Here is a 19245-nt window from a genome sequence, read left to right as displayed (position 1 = left end):
CCACACATCCACAAGTCCACACATACACACATACACGCATACACACAAACATACATCCACACATATACACATCCAAACATCCTAACATCTACACGTCCACACGTCCACACGTTCACACGTCCACACATCCACACATCCATCTATCCACACATCGCCACATCCACACATCCATCTATCCACACGTCAACACGTCTACACATCTACACATCCATACATCCACACATATATACATCCACACACCCATACATCCACACATCCACACGTCCACACGTCCACACAGCCATATATCCTCACGTCCACACATCCACATTTCCACACATCCACACATCCACACATCCAAACATCCATACATCCACACATTCACACATCCAAACATCCACACGTCCACACATAGTCACCTCTACACATCGCCACATCCAAACATGGCCAGATCCATACATGGCCACATCCATACATCCACACATCTACACATCGCCACTTCCACACATCCACACATCCACACATCCAAACATCCATCCATACATCCACACTTTCACACATCCAAATATCCACACGTCCACACATAGTCACCTCTACACATCGCCACATCCAAACATGGCCAGATCCATACATGGCCACATCCATACATCCACACATCTACACATCGCCACTTCCACACATCCACACATCCACAAATTCAAACACCCATACATCCACACACCCATGCATCCACACATCCACAAATCCACACATCCACAAATCCATAAATCCACACATCACATATCCACACATCCAAACATGGCCACATCCACACATGGCCAAATCCAAACATGGCCACATCCAAACATCCACACATCGACACATCAACCCATCGCCACTTCCACACAGCAATACATTGCCAAAAACCACACATCACAACATCCAAACATGGGCAGATCCACACATGGCCACACCCAAACATCCACACATCCACACATCAACCCATCGCCACTTCCACACATCAACACATCCAAACATCCACACATCCACACAGAGCCACCTCTACACATCCACACATCCAAACATGAACTCATACAAACACCCACACATCCACACACTGCCGCACGTCGCCTCCTCTAAACATCCACACATCGCCACCTCTTCACATCCACACATCGCCACCTCTAAACATCCACACATCGCCACATCTACACATAAACACATCGCCATGTCTAATTATCCACACTTCCACACATCCTTACGTTGCCACATCCACATATCCACACATCTCAACATCAATACATCCACACATCCACACATCAATACATCGTCACATCGCCAAATCCACACATCGCTACTTCCACACATCCATAAACCCACACATCCACACACCGCCACATCCAAAGAGCCACACATCGCCACCTCTAAACATTCAAATATCCACACATCCACACATCCATACATCGCCACATCCATACATCGCCACATCCATATATCGCCACATCCATACATCGCCACATCCATACATCGCCACATCCAAACATCCATACATCGCCACATCCATACATCGCCACATCCACACATCGCCACATCCATACATCCACACATCCAAACATCCACACGTCACCTTCTCTAATCATCCACACATCGCCACATCCAGAAACGCCACCTCTACACATCCACACATTGCCACACGTCGACTCCTCCACACATCCACACGTCGCTTCCTCTAAACATCCACACATCACCACATCCACACAACGCCACCTCTACACATCCAAACATCGCCACCTCTACACATCCACACATCGCCACCTCTACACATGGCCACCTCTACACATGGCCACCTCTACACATCCATACATCGCCACCTCTACACATGGCCACCTCTACACATCCACACATCGCCACCTCTACACATGGCCACCTCTAGACATGGCCACCTCTACACATCCATACATCGCAGCATCTACGCATGGCAACCTCTACACATCGCCACCTCTACACATCCATAGATCGCCACCTCTATACATCCACACATCGCCACCTCTACACATGGCCACCTCTACACATCGCCACCTCTACACATCCATACATCGCCACATCTACACATGGCAACCTCTACACATCGCCACCTCTACACATCCATACATCGCCACCTCTACACATCGCCACCTCTACACATGGCCACCTCTGTGCACATCGCCACCTCTACACATCCATACATCGCCACATCTACACATGGCAACCTCTACACATGGCCACCTCCACACATCGCCACCTCTACACATCGCCACCTCTACACATCAATACATCGCCACCTCTACACATGGCCACCTCTACACATCCATACATCGCCACCTCTACACATCCACACATCGCCACCTCTGCACATCGCCACCTCTACACATCGCCACCTCTACACATCCATACATCGCAACCTCTACACATCGCCACCTCTACACATGGCCACCTCTACACATGGCCACCTCCACACATCCATACATCGCCACCTCCACACATCGCCACCTCTACACATCGCCACCTCTACACATCCATACATCGCCACCTCTACACATCGCCACCTCTACACATGGCCACCTCTACACATCCATACATCGCCACCTCTACACATCCATACATCGCCACCTCTACACATGGCCACCTCCATACATCGCCACCTCTACACATCGCCACCTCCACACATCCATACATCGCCACCTCTACACATCGCCACCTCTACACATCCACACGTCGCCACCTCTACACATCCACACATCGCCACCTCTACACATCCATACATCGCCACCTCTACACATCGCCACCTCTACACATCCATACATCGCCACCTCTACACATCGCCACCTCTACACATCCACACATCGCCACCTCTACACGTCGCCACCTCCACACATCCATACATCGCCACCTCTACACATCGCCACCTCCACACATCGCCACCTCTACACATCGCCACCTCTACACATCGCCACCTCCACACATCGCCACCTCTACACATCGCCACCTCTACACATCCACACATCGCCACCTCTACACATGGCCACTTCTACACATCGCCACCTCTACACATCCACACATCGCCACCTCTACACATGGCCACCTCTACACATCCATACATCGCCACCTCTACGCATCGCAACCTATACAATTGGCCACCTCTACACATCCATACATCGCCACCTCTACACATCCATACATCGCCACCTCTACACATCCACACATGGCCACCTCTACACATGGCCACCTCTACACATCACCACCTCTACACATCGCCACCTCTACACATGGCCACCTCTACACATCCACACATCGCCACCTCTACACATGGCCACCTCTGCACATCACCACCTCTACACATCGCCACCTCTACACATGGCCACCTCTACACATCCACACATCGCCACCTCTACACATGGCCACCTCTACACATCCACACATCGCCACCTCTACACATCGCCACCTCCACACATCCACAGATCGCCACCTCTACACATCGCCACCTCCACACATCCACACATCGCCACCTCTACACATGGCCACCTCTACACATCCATACATCGCCACCTCTACACATCGCCACCTCTACACATCGCCACCTCTACACATCCATACATCGCCACCTCTACACATCCACACATCGCCACCTCTACACATGGCCACGTCTACACATCCATACATCGCCACCTCTACACATCGCCACCTCTACACATCCATACATGGCCACCTCTACACATCCATACATCGCCACCTCTACACATCGCCACCTCTACACATCGCCACCTCTACATATGGCCACCTCTACACATCCACACATCGCCACCTCTACACATCGCCACCTCTACACATCGCCACCTCTACACATGGCCACCTCCACACATCCACACATCGCCACCTCTACACATCCACACATCGCCACCTCTACACATCGCCACCTCTACACATCCATAAATCGCCACCTCTACACATCGCCACCTCCACACATCGCCACCTCTACACATCCATACATCGCCACCTCTACACATCCATACATCGCCACCTCTACACATGGCCACCTCTACACATCGCCACCTCTACACATCCATACATTGCTACCTCTACACATCCACACATTGCCACCTTTACACATCGCCACCTCTACACATCCATAAATCGCCACCTCTACACATCGCCACCTCCACACATCGCCACCTCAACACATCCATACATCGCCACCTCTACACATCCATACATGGCCACCTCTACACATGGCCACCTCTACACATGGCCACCTCCACACATCCACACATCGCCGCCTCTACACATCCACACATCGCCACCTCTACACATCGCCACCTCTACAAATCCATACATCGCCACCTCTACACATCGCCACTTCTACACATTGCCACCTCTACACATCCATACATCGCCACCTCTACACATCGCCACCTCTACACATCGCCACCTCCACACATCCACTCATCGCCACCTCTACACATCGCCACCTCTACTCATCCATACATTGCTACCTCTACACATCCACACATCGCCACCTCTAGACTTTGCCACCTCTACACATCCATACATCGCCACCTCTACACATCGCCACCTCTACACATGGCCACCTCCACACATCCACACATCGCCACCTCTACACATCCACACATCGCCACCTCTACACATCGCCACCTCTACAAAACCATACATCGCCACCTCTACACATCGCCACTTCTACACATCGCCACTTCTACACATCGCCACCTCTACACATCCATACATCGCCACCTCTACACATCGCCACCACCACACATCACCACCTCTACACATCGCCACCTCCACACATCCACACATCGCCACCTCTACACATCGCCACCACCACACATCCATACATCGCCACCTCTACACATCGCCACCTCTACACATTGCCACCTCTACACATCAATACATCGCAACCTCTACACATCGCCACCTCTACACATCGCCACCTCCACACATCCACACATCGCCACCTCTACACATCGCCACCACTACACATCCATACATCGCCACCTCTACACATCGCCACCTCTACACATCGCCACCTCTACACATCAATACATCGCAACCTCTACACATCGCCACCTCTACACATCGCCACCTCCACACATCCACACATCGCCACCTCTACACATCGCCACCTCCACACATCCAAACGTCGCCTTCTCTAAACATCCACACATCGCCACATCCACACAACGCCTCCTCTAAACATCCACACAACGCCACCTCTACACATCCACACGTCGCCTCCTTTACACATCCACACGTCCCCACCTGCACACCTCCACATCTGCACACCCCCACACATCCAAGTACAGTGACAACGTTTCACCAGAAGTGTCCCCAAACCGGAAGTAGTGGGAGAAACGTGATCCAGTAATAAAGCCGGCTTGATGAACACCTAATGGACTGCCAGTGCCTGCAGCTACGCGAGGAGTCCTACTGAATGTTGTGTATGTGTCTCAGGGGCACCGCGGATATTTGGGTAACACGTTCTTGCTTTCTGAAATCAGGTTGCTGCACTGTTGCAGCACCATGCGTTACACGCACATGTTACATGTTACAGTGTTGCAGCACCATGCGTTACGCACACGTTACATGTTACAGTGTTGCAGCATCATGCGTTACGCGCACATGTTACATGTTACAGTGTTGCAGCACCATGCGTTACGCGCACATGTTACATGTTACAGTGTTGCAGCACCATGCGTTACGCGCACACGTTACATGTTACAGTGTTGCAGCATCATGCGTTACGCGCACATGTTACATGTTACAGTGTTGCAGCACCATGCGTTACGCGCACATGTTACATGTTACAGTGTTGCAGCACCATGCGTTACGCGCACACGTTACATGTTACAGTGTTGCAGCACCATGCGTTACGCGCACACGTTACATGTTACAGTGTTGCAGCACCATGCGTTACGCGCACGTTACATGTTACAGTGTTGCAGCACCATGCGTTACGCGCACACGTTACATGTTACAGTGTTGCAGCACCATGCGTTACGCGCACATGTTACATGTTACAGTGTTGCAGCACCATGCGTTACGCGCACACGTTACATGTTACAGTGTTGCAGCACCATGCGTTACGCGCACGTTACATGTTACAGTGTTGCAGCACCATGCGTTACGCGCACGTTACATGTTACAGTGTTGCAGCACCATGCGTTACGCGCACACGTTACATGTTACAGTGTTGCAGCACCATGCGTTACGCGCACACGTTACATGTTACAGTGTTGCAGCACCATGCGTTACGCGCACGTTACATGTTACAGTGTTGCAGCACCATGCGTTACGCGCACGTTACATGTTACAGTGTTGCAGCACCATGCGTTACGCGCACATGTTACATGTTACAGTGTTGCAGCACCATGCGTTACGCGCACGTTACATGTTACAGTGTTGCAGCACCATGCGTTACGCGCACACGTTACATGTTACAGTGTTGCAGCACCATGCGTTACGCGCACACGTTACATGTTACAGTGTTGCAGCACAATGCGTTACGCGCACACGTTACATGTTACAGTGTTGCAGCACCATGCGTTACGCGCACACGTTACATGTTACAGTGTTGCAGGTTTGTTGAATCAAAAGATGGGTTCTCAGGTGTCAAGGTATATGTTCATAACAGACAGACAGACAGACAGACAGACAGACAGACAGGCAGACAGATTTATTCATAATAATGTCTTCCGCCCAAAATACAATCGTTTGTATGACTATGTATTTATTGCATCCTAAACTACAATTCACGTAACTTTATCTATTTGGCATATCCTTGGAAAGAAATACGGCCAAATTGAATAAAATTTCTTGAGTCTGAAGCAACTTTTTATTGTTGCAGTTTCCTAATTAAATGATTTGATATAGTTCTTATTGAGCAGAATGTAGCGTAGGCAACATAGAAATAGGTGATATCCATTTTCAATTGCAGTACAATTTTCTCTCAAGCAGATTTCCTAGAGTCTTTTCATGGCGTGGAATATTATCATGTTGACCAGTTTCAATTGACCGATTAAAGTTGTTGAACAGAAATTTCGCTGTTAAGGTCCGAAAATGAAGTGTTTTGTCCTGAGTTAGATATTTCTCGACAACAAGCAATGATTTGAAGCATTTATATGGAACACGTTTACTGTTTGAATAAAGTGATGATTGCCAGTCCTGAACGAGATTCTATTTAAGTCATTGCTTGTATTTAGATAAGAAGATAACGTTTCCCAATTCTTATTTCATCCAAACTATTCAAAAACAAAGTCGAAACAACATATTTTGTATCTGTGTAGCCCATGCTTAACGTCTTGAGTCTCAGGCCTCTAAGTTTGATGTAGTAGTCTAGTCTTATCCCTAGGATTTATTCTACACCAAGATTGATCGCTTGTATTTTCTATACTGTTTTCTAAGTTGAAGACAGGTCATACCGCATTCCCCCATACATATATTTTTGGGGCTGTTGTTTGTGAGTTTGAGAAATTGCTTACAGAAGAGAGATTGAACATTTTCTATTATTCGGTTGTATCATGTCCCCACCTCAGCACCGTAACGTAATATTGGGACCACCATTCTGTCATCTTGAACAAATCATTGTCAGACAGAAATTGCTTTGATATCGGTAAATACATGATATTGCTTCCTAACTTGTTCTGTGCTCTAATCCATGACAGTTCAGGAGTGAGCTATTTACCCAGGTATCTGTTATGATCAACAATATTTTCCCAGGTATTATGATCAACAATATTTTCCCAGGTATTATGATCAACAATAGTTACCCAGGTATTATGATCAACAATATTTACCCAGGTATTATGATCAACAATATTTACCCAGGTATTATGATCAACAATATTTACCCAGGTATTATGATCAAAAAATATTTACCCAGGTATTATGATCAACAATATTTACCCAGGTATTATGATCAACAATATTTACCCAGATATTATGATCAACAATATTTACCCAGGTATTATGATCAACAATATTTACCCAGGTATTATGATCAACAATATTTACCCAGGTATTATGATCAACAATATTTACCCAGGTATTATGATCAACAATATTTACCCAGGTATTATGATCACAATATTGAGCATTTTAACTTCTCTGCGTGCACCATTGCCTGCTCTTGTTCGGATATGGAAAGGACGGTAAACGGCTGCAACATGGGTACCCGAGGGGATGCATTTTAACTCCTAGATTTTAATAAATCATTTCCACTGAATGAAGTTGATAAATTAAATTAAATTATTACTCTCAATGTGGACTGTTCTTTGCATGACATTAACTGTTGCGTGTATGCTGCTGCTAGAACATTGGAGGAACTCCACACAGTTTCCAAAGACAATGAACCACAAAAGAGTAATAAACAAAATCTTCCAATGAAAAACCGGTTCCAAATTAAACTAAATGAAACATGAAAGACATATCCTGGGTAGAACTTTGCCTAAAATCAATGTCAAAACGGCAAAAATCAATTTGGAAAACTTTAAAAACAAAATACAAGGCAACAAAAGAGAAGATTCTTAATCAAATTCTTGATTCTCTGAAAGCAAAATTAAAGGTTTGGACAGAAAGAAAAAGAAAGTGGACAAGAGAAATAATATCATAAGACAAAACAAATTGTTTAAATCTAATGAAAAACAATTTTACAGGCAACTAAATACATCCAATGGCAGTGAGGAGAAAAGACCCACCATGGATTCAAGTGAAAGGTTTTGGAAACAGTTGTGGTCTATACCCGGCATCTATAACCTCGAGGAACCATGGGTAGAGGAATATAATGATTGTGTACACGGAAAAATAAAATCACCATTGTTGTGTGTTTCATTACACCTGATTGCCTGAAAAAATAATTAAAAAGTCCAAACCTAATACGGCGCCAGGACCTGATGGTATTCGAACCTGGTTTTTTAAACTGTTTCCTTGTGTCCAAACACCATTACTTCACTGTTTTAATTCTCTTGGGAGTGAGTGAGTGAGTGGGTGAGTTTGGTTTAACGCCGCTTTCAACACTATTGTAGTTATATCGCGACGTGTCAGCTTAATGTGGGAGGAAAGCCCGAAGTGATGCAGGTCTCAGACGTTTACCACTTCGGTGAAACCCACGAGCACGAGCTGACAAACCTAGAAACATAATTGGGGCGAACCGGGATTCGAACCCACAATCATAGGTTTCTGGCGTTCCCAAGGGTCGCAACTCTGCACAGCGAATCGCGGCGCCTTAGACAACTGACCACTCGTGCCCGCAATTCTCTTGTGGATACAGGGGATGTTCCGCCTTGATTGTGCAAGGGTCGAATAATATTTCTCTTTCAAAGAAACGTGATTTGACTGATCCCAAAGACTTCCGCCCTATTACTTGTCTGAATACACAATACAAAATATTCACAGGATGTCTCGCAGATCTTGTGTCATCATACTGCGCATCCAATGACATTATTTACATGGAGCAGAAAGGAGCCAGAAAGGGATGTTGGGGTTGTAAGGATCAACTCCTAGGTCAGAAAATATTCCTAACACTTCCAACCGTAACCTCTCAATGTGTTGGATAGACTACAGAAAAGTTTATGATTCTGTACCTCATGAATGGATTTTGAGGTCACTAGAATGTATTGACTTCCCCGAGCGACTACTTGTTTTACACAAGTCCTTTATGAATTGCTGGTCAACTCAACTTTGAGATGTATTCGCAGGGGCAGATTACTTCGGAACCCATTTCTCTAAGAAGAGGAATATTTCAGGGCGATTCTTTTAGCACTTCGCTTTTCTGTTTGTCACTAAATCCTTTAAGCTTTTTGCTCAGCAAAGAGGAAGGTTATCACCCGGGGCCTCCTCAGCACAGATTCCCCAACATCTCTTACTCACCTCCTTTACATGGATGACCTTGAACTTATTGCTAATGGAGGATCTGCACTCAAAAAACAGATTAGGCTTGTCGAGTCCTTTTCTACTGATATCGTCATGTCCTTTGTACTCGACAAATACAACAAATACAACATTCTTCATTTGAAACGTGGCAAGGTAGAAGAGGGAGGAACAATCAATTTACTTGGAGGAGGAGTTAGTGACCATCTCGTGGAAGGTGAGTCTTATACGTACTTAGGGATGCAGATTAGGGAGGTCTCTACCCTTCAATTCGACCTCATGGTCACTTCCTGCAGCTTCCTGTCACTTCCTGCAGGTTCCCGTCACTGCCTCCACGTGCACACGTCTCTACCCTTCAGCTCGACCCCATGTTCACTTCCTGCAGATTCCCGTCACTTCCACCACATGCACACGTCTCTACCCTTCAGCTCGACCCCATGGTCACTTCCTGCAGATTCCCGTCACTTCCTCCACATGCACACGTCTCTACCCTTCAGCTCGACCCCATGGTCACTTCCTGCAGATTCCCGTCACTTCCTCCACTAGGACACGTCTCTACCCTTCAGCTCGACCCCATGGTCACTTCCTGCAGATTCCCGTCACTTCCTCCACTAGGACACGTCTCTACCATTCAGTTCGAGCCCATGGTCACTTCCTGCAGATTCCCGTCACTGCCTCCACTAGGACACGTCTCTACCATTCAGTTCGATCCCATGGTCGCTACTTGCAGGTTCCCGTCACTGCCTCCACTAGGACACGTCTCTACCCTTCAGTTCGACCCCATGGTCACTTCCTGCAGATTCCTGTCACTTCCTGCAGATTCCCGTCACTGCCTCCACTAGGACACGTCTCTACCCTTCAGTTCGATCCCATGGTCGCTACCTGCAGGTTCCCGTCACTGCCTCCACGTGAACACAAATACAACATTCTTCATTTGAAACGTGGCAAGGTAGAAGAGGGAGGAACAATCAATTTACTTGGAGGAGGAGCTAGTGACCATCTCGTGGAAGGTGAGTCTTATACGTACTTAGGGATGCAGATTAGGGAGGTCTCTACCCTTCAATTCGACCTCATGGTCACTTCCTGCAGCTTCCTGTCACTTCCTGCAGGTTCCCGTCACTGCCTCCACGTGCACACGTCTCTACCCTTCAGCTCGACCCCATGGTCACTTCCTGCAGATTCCCGTCACTGCCTCCACTAGGACACGTATCTACCCTTCAGCTCGACCCCATGGTCACTTCCTGCAGATTCCTGTCACTGCCTCCACGTGCACACGTCTCTACCCTTCAGTTCGATCCCATGGTCACTTCCTGCAGGTTCCCGTCACTGCCTCCACGTGGAAACGTCTCTATCCTTCAGTTCGATCCCATGGTCACTTCCTGCAGATTCCCGTCACTGCCTCCACAGGTTACCTAGAAGTAATCATATTTAAAAGCATCAACTATTCTAGTCGAAATAACATTAGACAGGAACATTAGCGGAATAATTTAAGTCACTGGGCGAGTGTAAAACTAAGATCACGGCCGCAATCCTTGCATAAATGTCATAAATCAATATTATATCAAGCTGTAAGCAGACTGGGACCATGGCTTTCACATTAGAAGATTGGTATTCATCTGAGTGAAAACACTGTTTGTGATATTGTATTGAATATAACAGGACGTATTTGTCTCTCAGGGGGGACTTTATATGGAAATTAACGTCACGGCTTCTCGCGCTTGCTCGGTTCAGTGAACCAAAACGAAGTTTTCATTTGACGCATCAATGACACTTATGCAGCTATGGTCAGCCTACCTCAAAGTCACGATGGGTTTTACAGTAAGATCATGAAACTCATGCCAGAAAATACCTGTATATATCATCGAGTGTTCCACAAAGTTGATATTTTCGCTTTTCGCTGCACACTTAAACTCCAACCTTCAATCATGGGTACACGCCCCTTGTCGTGGAATGTGTTTCATGGTTCACCGGTGGATGTAGTGTCCTGCTTTATGGTGGTGGTGGTGGTGGTGGTGGTGGGTTGGGTTAAGGGGGCACTCATCTACAGCAATTCCCCGGGACTGAGTGCTGCCTTTGTTATTGCTTTTCCCCGTGAGTACCCGGATGACATAGCAGAAATCTACAATAGGTAGCGACCTGTGCTGCGCCATTCGTAAGCGCATGTGTCGCTTTTGTTGATAGTATAAGGGCCTATGGCCACATTGATCAACAAAATGAAATACAGTTTTGGAAATAATAAGGAAATGTAGGTATCTATGTCGGTAGCATCGGTAATGGTGACGAAGTTTTGATAGGTCACTTGCTTGGTAATTATGAGATTTTCGTTTACACTTTTTTGACACAACACAAAGCAAATATTTCACTTGATTATTGCTTATTTTATCGTGCTTATATTTTTACAGTCACAAATTAAACGCCAAAATATTCAGTTATGTAACAAATTGACTGAAAAATATGTCCATCTGTATTATTATGAATTCCAAACATTTTTATGTTTAATATCATCACAAAGTAACTGGACATGTTAGGAATAAAAGTACATGTGTACATTGTTTGGCTTCTAATCCGAGCATTATTAATCTGGTGTGGTGTCTTGACCGTCTTAATAATTTTTAGTCAGTCTGTTAAATAAATGGACAGATTTTTCAGTCAATTTGTAAAATGACTGAAATATTTACACATTTCATAAATATAACATATGTTATATTTGGGATAACACTTTCTTAGTAAAGTACAGATTCTCATAGTTTTTTGGGGTTGAGTCCCGTCAGGGATTCGAACCCACACTTGCCAGAGTGAGGCACCTAATCGCCAGCACACAAACTCAGCGATCTAACCCACTCAGCCACCGAGGCTTCCACAAAAATGAAAGTCCGGCAAGTGTGGCAAGTGTGGGTTCGAATCCCGGACGGGACTCAACCCCAAAAAAGTACGAGAATCTGTACTTTAATAAGAAAGTGTTATCCCAAATATAACATTAGTTACATTTGACCACTTTCTAAAAGGCATTGTGTATTCATAGCTTTCGGCCATGGGAGCCGTGCCAATTTACACTTGTCAGAGGGGTACTCAAAGTACGTGATTCAGACTACCAGTCGTCGGACTTTCATTTTTGTGGACTTTTCAACTTAACTTTCAATTTAATTTGAGGTAAAAGGGTAAGCGTTGTGAAATGAAGTCAGTTTAAACTATCTGGACAGATATCTAGACTTACGTGGGATGATCCGGTTGTGCCATCAGTGTCCCCTCAGGGGCGTATTTTGTGGCGCTGTTTCGGGAGTTGTTTGTTCACGACTGCACGACCAGATCACTCAAAGAGAACATTTCCGACACAAATCATTCAAAAACTCCGTAGCAGTGTGCCTGACTTCTGATTTTGTGGCCCAAATTTATCCCAAGTGGGAACAATAACATTCCCTATCTCTAGCGTAAAACGCTGTGGGTGGATCGCGGTTGTCTTTTCTTATTCCGGGTGTGGCCTTGCCCTTCGTTCGAAGCTGTCACTGACACGCAAGCAGACTTGATTTTCACGTCTTCAGTATAGGGTCGTACAGTAAACACGAATGTCTATGGCAAACACTCTGATTCCCCTCTTCCAAAATGATACGGACATAATATGAATTCAGCTGATAGATCAAGGAAAGCGAACCATTTTGATTGCGCAGACGGGACCCCGGCAGTGTGAGTGACAGACTGTTGGTCCGATATTCAAAGCGTGGGGCTTATGTGATTTTTCAAATTTTCTTATAGGTGTCATGCGTACTCACAACATGGCACTTGAATTATCATAAGTTGAAGAAATTATTCCAAAATGATCTTGAGCGTCGGTGCTGTTATGTTTGCAAACACAATTGCAGACGCATGTTGTTAATGCTTATGCATAGAAATGTCAACAATGTCCATATTTGGGCATATATCAATATTCACGCGCAACCAGATTTTGCAACGGGTTTCAGTTTGGTCTGTCAACGAACGAAAGTTGTTATATGTATTTACACTTAAATATATATTTAACGTGGGTAATAAATAAAATACCACACTCATTCTCGTTACAAACTTGTGAACTTCCCATGGTATCTGCCCTCGCTTTCGCTCGGACAGATGCCATAGAAAGTCCGCTCGTTTCGTAAAAGTGGTATCTAACGGGAATGCCACTTGTCTGTGTAACAATCAAATATCTTAAAATATCGTTTCGGGATAATATAATCCGTGTTCGTTTCTCATCTGATCACTTAGGTTGTTTCAGGTGCTTCACATAAACTACCGAGGTAATTGCTATCATTATCAAAAGAACAGTCTAATATACTTAAAATCGGTGTATAACTGTGACGTCACTAAGGCATTTTATAAGTTTTGGCATCTTTGGAGATATAAATTTCGTAACAATTTTGCGAGGGCACTAGGCCTAGCCAAGCGGGATCAGTAGACATATCTGTGCTTGTAGACCTCTGCGGCTTGAACCCTTTCCACTAGCTATATTACAGATTTATATTATTAAAACTAGTACGTTAACAAGATATTATAAAACTGGGCTACTGATCACCAGCAAGCCAAGATATACCACCATACTAGGGACCGTGGGGATGTACGATACTTCTGATATCTACATGATTCCCCGCAGGATTTACACCATCCCACAGCTGCTGGCGATTAATGCAGTTTAGGCATCAATTAATGTGACAAAAATGCTACGGTTTTAAAACTGTGGTAGGAATAAAGATACTTTGAAGGATGTGGTGTTACATATCATCATATTGGAATGAATTCTGATCTCTCTTTCTCTTGCGTGTGGTTGCCATGGAAACCAAATTACAAGTTTAAGTTGGATAAACCCGCGGACGGACGGCAGGCAGACGTTTTGGTGCATGAGCCATGTCATAATGCCAAAACATCAATCGCAGAAATGACCCACTGAACCCGTTCACCTTTGACCCCGGAAGGGTATTGAGTTTATATGAACCGTTCTGGGCTAAAAACGGTCCAAAGGCTTATATAGTTTCCTTTGAAGCTCTTTGCTGAAATATCGCATCTGTTTTCTCCCGCAAATATTGTAGTTAAACGACTGTCAGGTCACAATTATACGAAATGATAGTATCAGTATTGGTTTAGGAATAACATTCCCATCCAGGTATTGACATATTAATACAATCACACAAGTCATCCAAGCCGACACAATCGCTTAGTATTACGGAGGTCAGAGGTCATAGACATGCGGATGAGATTTCCAAATTTGACATATCAGTGACAAAACCTTTGATCTACGCAGCTCCCAATTTTGACCTTATCTTCCCGTGTGTTTTCAGGTGAACAGTTGACTTACTCTTTCCACTGTTTAGTACGGTAACGTTTTAACAATTCGTCAAATATGTAGTTTTAGAACTTTTAATGTTAACCGAAATAGATATGTGTTTATTGGATGTACTTGAGTCAATATATCAATCAATCAATAAATTAAAGTGGTATATAGATAATTGATACAATGAAACGCATCCATGGCAACAGGAGACCGCTCCCCGAGATACTGTTGATGTTTACACATGATCTACATGGATGTAGTGATCGGCACTTTATCAATTAACCAATACGTACTTTGTACCTGGCACAAACACTCCGTGAGGTTGTCTTAGGTCGATAATCGTCTTGTGTGTTCAAAATGTATTTAAGGGTGAATATTGTGCAGATATTGATAAATAGACTCTGTCACGTGTAATAAAACTAAACAATATACGTTTGTTTACACATTGGATTAAGGTACGTGACATCTTTGCGGGCGCAGTACAAACGTTCAGGGTAAGATAAAAACTGAATTCCTCAATTTGTGAGAAAGTTGATTTAGTCAACATGTTCTGTTTGATTGACATCATGAGCATCGATCTACGCAAATGGGACAATTTGGAATGCATCAACCAATCCCGTTAGCCACCCAATCCCGTTAGCCGCCTCTTGCGACAAGGGTAGTCGCCATTTACGGCAAGCATGGGGACTCATGCCAAGCTACGTCCTCACTGTGTCGGGGCGGTCGGGTAGCCTAGTGGTTAAAGCGTTCACTCGTCACGCCGTACATCCGGGTTCGATTCCCGACATAGGTACAATGTGTGAAGCCCATTTCTGGTGTTCCCCGTCGTGATATTGCTCGAATATTGCTAAAAACGGCGTAAAACCATACTCACTCACTCACTGTCCGGAAAACATTACTCTATAACCTGATACTGAACGTTTAAGATGCACACTCAGTATTAAGAACTGATCCAATAAAAGTATGGGAAAATGTGACACGGCATTGGAGTCATCTTCATATGCAGTCAGCAAAGACACTTCACAAACGTTGCTGTCAACGTTGTTAATCAAATATCTGCATTAATGCTGTGTATAAAGTATTAACAAACATGAAACAAATAGCTTAATTTCCACAATGTTTTAAACCTGCAATGTACATTATGATGCTTTTATGGATAATTTAGCGAATTGAGTAAGATCCAAAGTCCAAATTTAAAATTTGGCGAAAATCGGAACATATTCATTTTAAGTAATTCTAGCGAGTGATCACTTACGTAATCAATATCAGCCAGCCAGTCATACACTGACGTCGAACAATGTCACTCCTCTTTCAGAGCCCAATGATTTGAAGTCGAAAACGAGCAAACGAACAAAGAGAAAGAGTGCATATATGTATAAATGTCTTATGACGTTACAGTCTTAATGCTCGGACTCACAACACTTTCTCAACTGAAATTCGATCTTCAACCTTAACAACATTGGTTTCAGTCTGTTAACCACATTCAGTTCTTCCTACTCCGTCCAGGAATAGGGAAAACATTCTAACTGATTGCCAGTTGTGCCATTTACTGTCAAATATGTAAACTCAACAACAAAAGTTCCTGTGACACCAATATTTTTGTGTATTTTTCAAACAAGTAAAGTTTAGTTTTCAATATTGTAGTACATGTTTGGAATCAAGTCACAAAAACGCAACTGCTACAGAAAAGCATGCATTCAATGCAAAAGTTGATTTTTATGCAAGCCCCATGTATTTCACTACCCAAGAATGGATATAAAAACATGTGCGTTGACGGGATTCCATATGCATTGTTTAGCATCGTGCTGACAACAACCACTCAGAAAAACAACACAATTACGCAATTAATCAACATTACGAAATGCCAGGCCTGTCCGAAAATGAGAGTCTGCCAGCCATTGGTATGCTTGAAGCAGGATCGAGTCAACGTGATGTTGCACGACAATTTAACGTCCACAGAAACACCATTTGGTGTTTATGGCTACGTTGGCAACAGACGAATTCAGTCAGAGACCATCCTCGGAGTGGCAGGCCACGCGTAACCAATAATCTACAAGACAACTGGATTCGAACAACACATCTACGAAAACGATTCCAGCCAGCAACAGTTACTGCAAGAAGCATCCCTGGCCTTCGACGAATATCTTCACAAACCGTACATCGTCGCCTCAGATGTGCAGGGATTGTTGCCAGAAGACCCGCCAGACGTCCCATTTTGACAGGAAACCACCAACGTCTACGCTGGACGCCCATGCAGTGGGGACAAGTTCTATTCACAGACGAATCTCGTTTTCACCCTAGGCACAGCGATGGACAGATTCGAGTGCACCGACGTCGAGGTGAAATTTACATCAATCATTGTCACATGGAAGACGATCGGTTCGGGGGCGGCAGCGTTATGGTATGGGGTATGATTACAGCAAGACAGAGGACCCGTTTGATAGTGGTAGAGGGAAATCTCAATGGACAGCGCTACCGCGACGAGATCATCGGCCCTGTTTTTCTACCGTTTTTGCGTCGTCATGGCCCAACCATTACCTTTCAACATGACAACGCCCGGCCTCATATTGCTCGACTTCTTCAGGAATCTCTTCAACAAAACAACGCAAATGTCATCCACTGTCCGGGTCGGTCCCCTGATCTCTCACCAATCGAGCACATGTGGGATGAGATTGATCGGCGCCTTCGACGTCAACCACATGATCAACAGCCACTCCAGGAACTTCGAAATATGCTCCAGCAGATATGGACTGATATCCCACAGGATTTTGTGCGACGCCTGGTCCATTTCGTGAGATGAAGATGTGTTGCTTGCATCGCAGCCAGAGTTGGACACACAAACTATTGATTTGTAAATTGACATTTTAGCATGTTCATGTTTTTTTATGAAATCACGCATTTTTTTAAAGTCAATATGGAAAATTAAACCATTTGAATACTTACAGGGGTCTTTTATCTGTTGCAAACCGAAATTGTTTCAGATTTGGCAAAAAACATAACTTTGCATTGAATCTTATTCAATGTCACAGGAACGTTTGTTGTTCAGTATATGTACTAATGGAATGAACGGTTCAGAGATTTCCAAAGTGTACATTATTTGTAAATCCAATCCTGTTACTACTGCTCTTTGGAATTCTTTACACTATTCCTCATTGGCATTGAGACATCGATATTGTCATTTTGTAGTTTGTTTAAGTGCTGCCTTGTCTTGAATTTATTTACGGTGATAGGTAGTGCCACCAGAGAACCTACAAACACAACTTGCTCGTGGAAATCAATTTGGTTTGTGTTTAATTGGCAATTACTGGTAATTGAAACTAATACCCAATGAAGACCAAAACGACAATGAAGTCAGAAACAATACCCTTCACAAATGACTTCTTTGAAGATGGAGCACTGAGTTAGGTTAATAATTTTTGGATGAACTACTTCTTTATTACAATTAAGAGCGACGTTTCGGTATATGTTCTAACACCGTTATGAAGCAAGTGATATACAGAGTATGGTTGACAAGTATATACATATGTAGACAGACAGACAGACAGACAGATTGTTTATTTGAGTCTCACCTCACAAAAATAATTACATAAATACATATAAAAGGACAAAACAGTGAGCCACCCGTTAAGGGTTACGGGAGACTTAAAATATATCACAGTATGTACAGCATAAATATATTGGTGTAAAAGGGGTATGAAAATATACTACCCGTAACTAGCCATATAAAATATTTTTTCTTCGTTGGAGACTTAAAAAGCAGGTTTTGGCTGTAAAATATACCTGATATTTAAAAAGTACAATAAGTTTATCAGTATTGCATAACTCTAGAAAGTTGGGATAGCTAAAACTCACCTTTTCGTATAAACTTTCACGCAAATCATCGTACACAGGGCAATCAAGTAATACATGACATTCATCTTCAATACTTTCCTTACACTGAAAACACACTCTTTCATTCACATTCATACTCGTATATCTGCCTGTTTCCAACTTCAGAGGAGCAGTACCTGATTTAAATTTGGAGAAGGCAGAGCGGCAAGAGCGAGTTTTTCACACGTCCACCGTCAAACGTT

Source organism: Haliotis cracherodii, unplaced genomic scaffold, assembly GCF_022045235.1.
Source record: "Haliotis cracherodii isolate W230 unplaced genomic scaffold, xgHalCrac1.p SCAF_11, whole genome shotgun sequence".
Lineage (NCBI taxonomy): Eukaryota > Metazoa > Mollusca > Gastropoda > Lepetellida > Haliotidae > Haliotis > Haliotis cracherodii.
The sequence above is the reverse complement of the archived record's forward strand: the minus strand, read 5'-3'. Positions refer to the sequence as shown.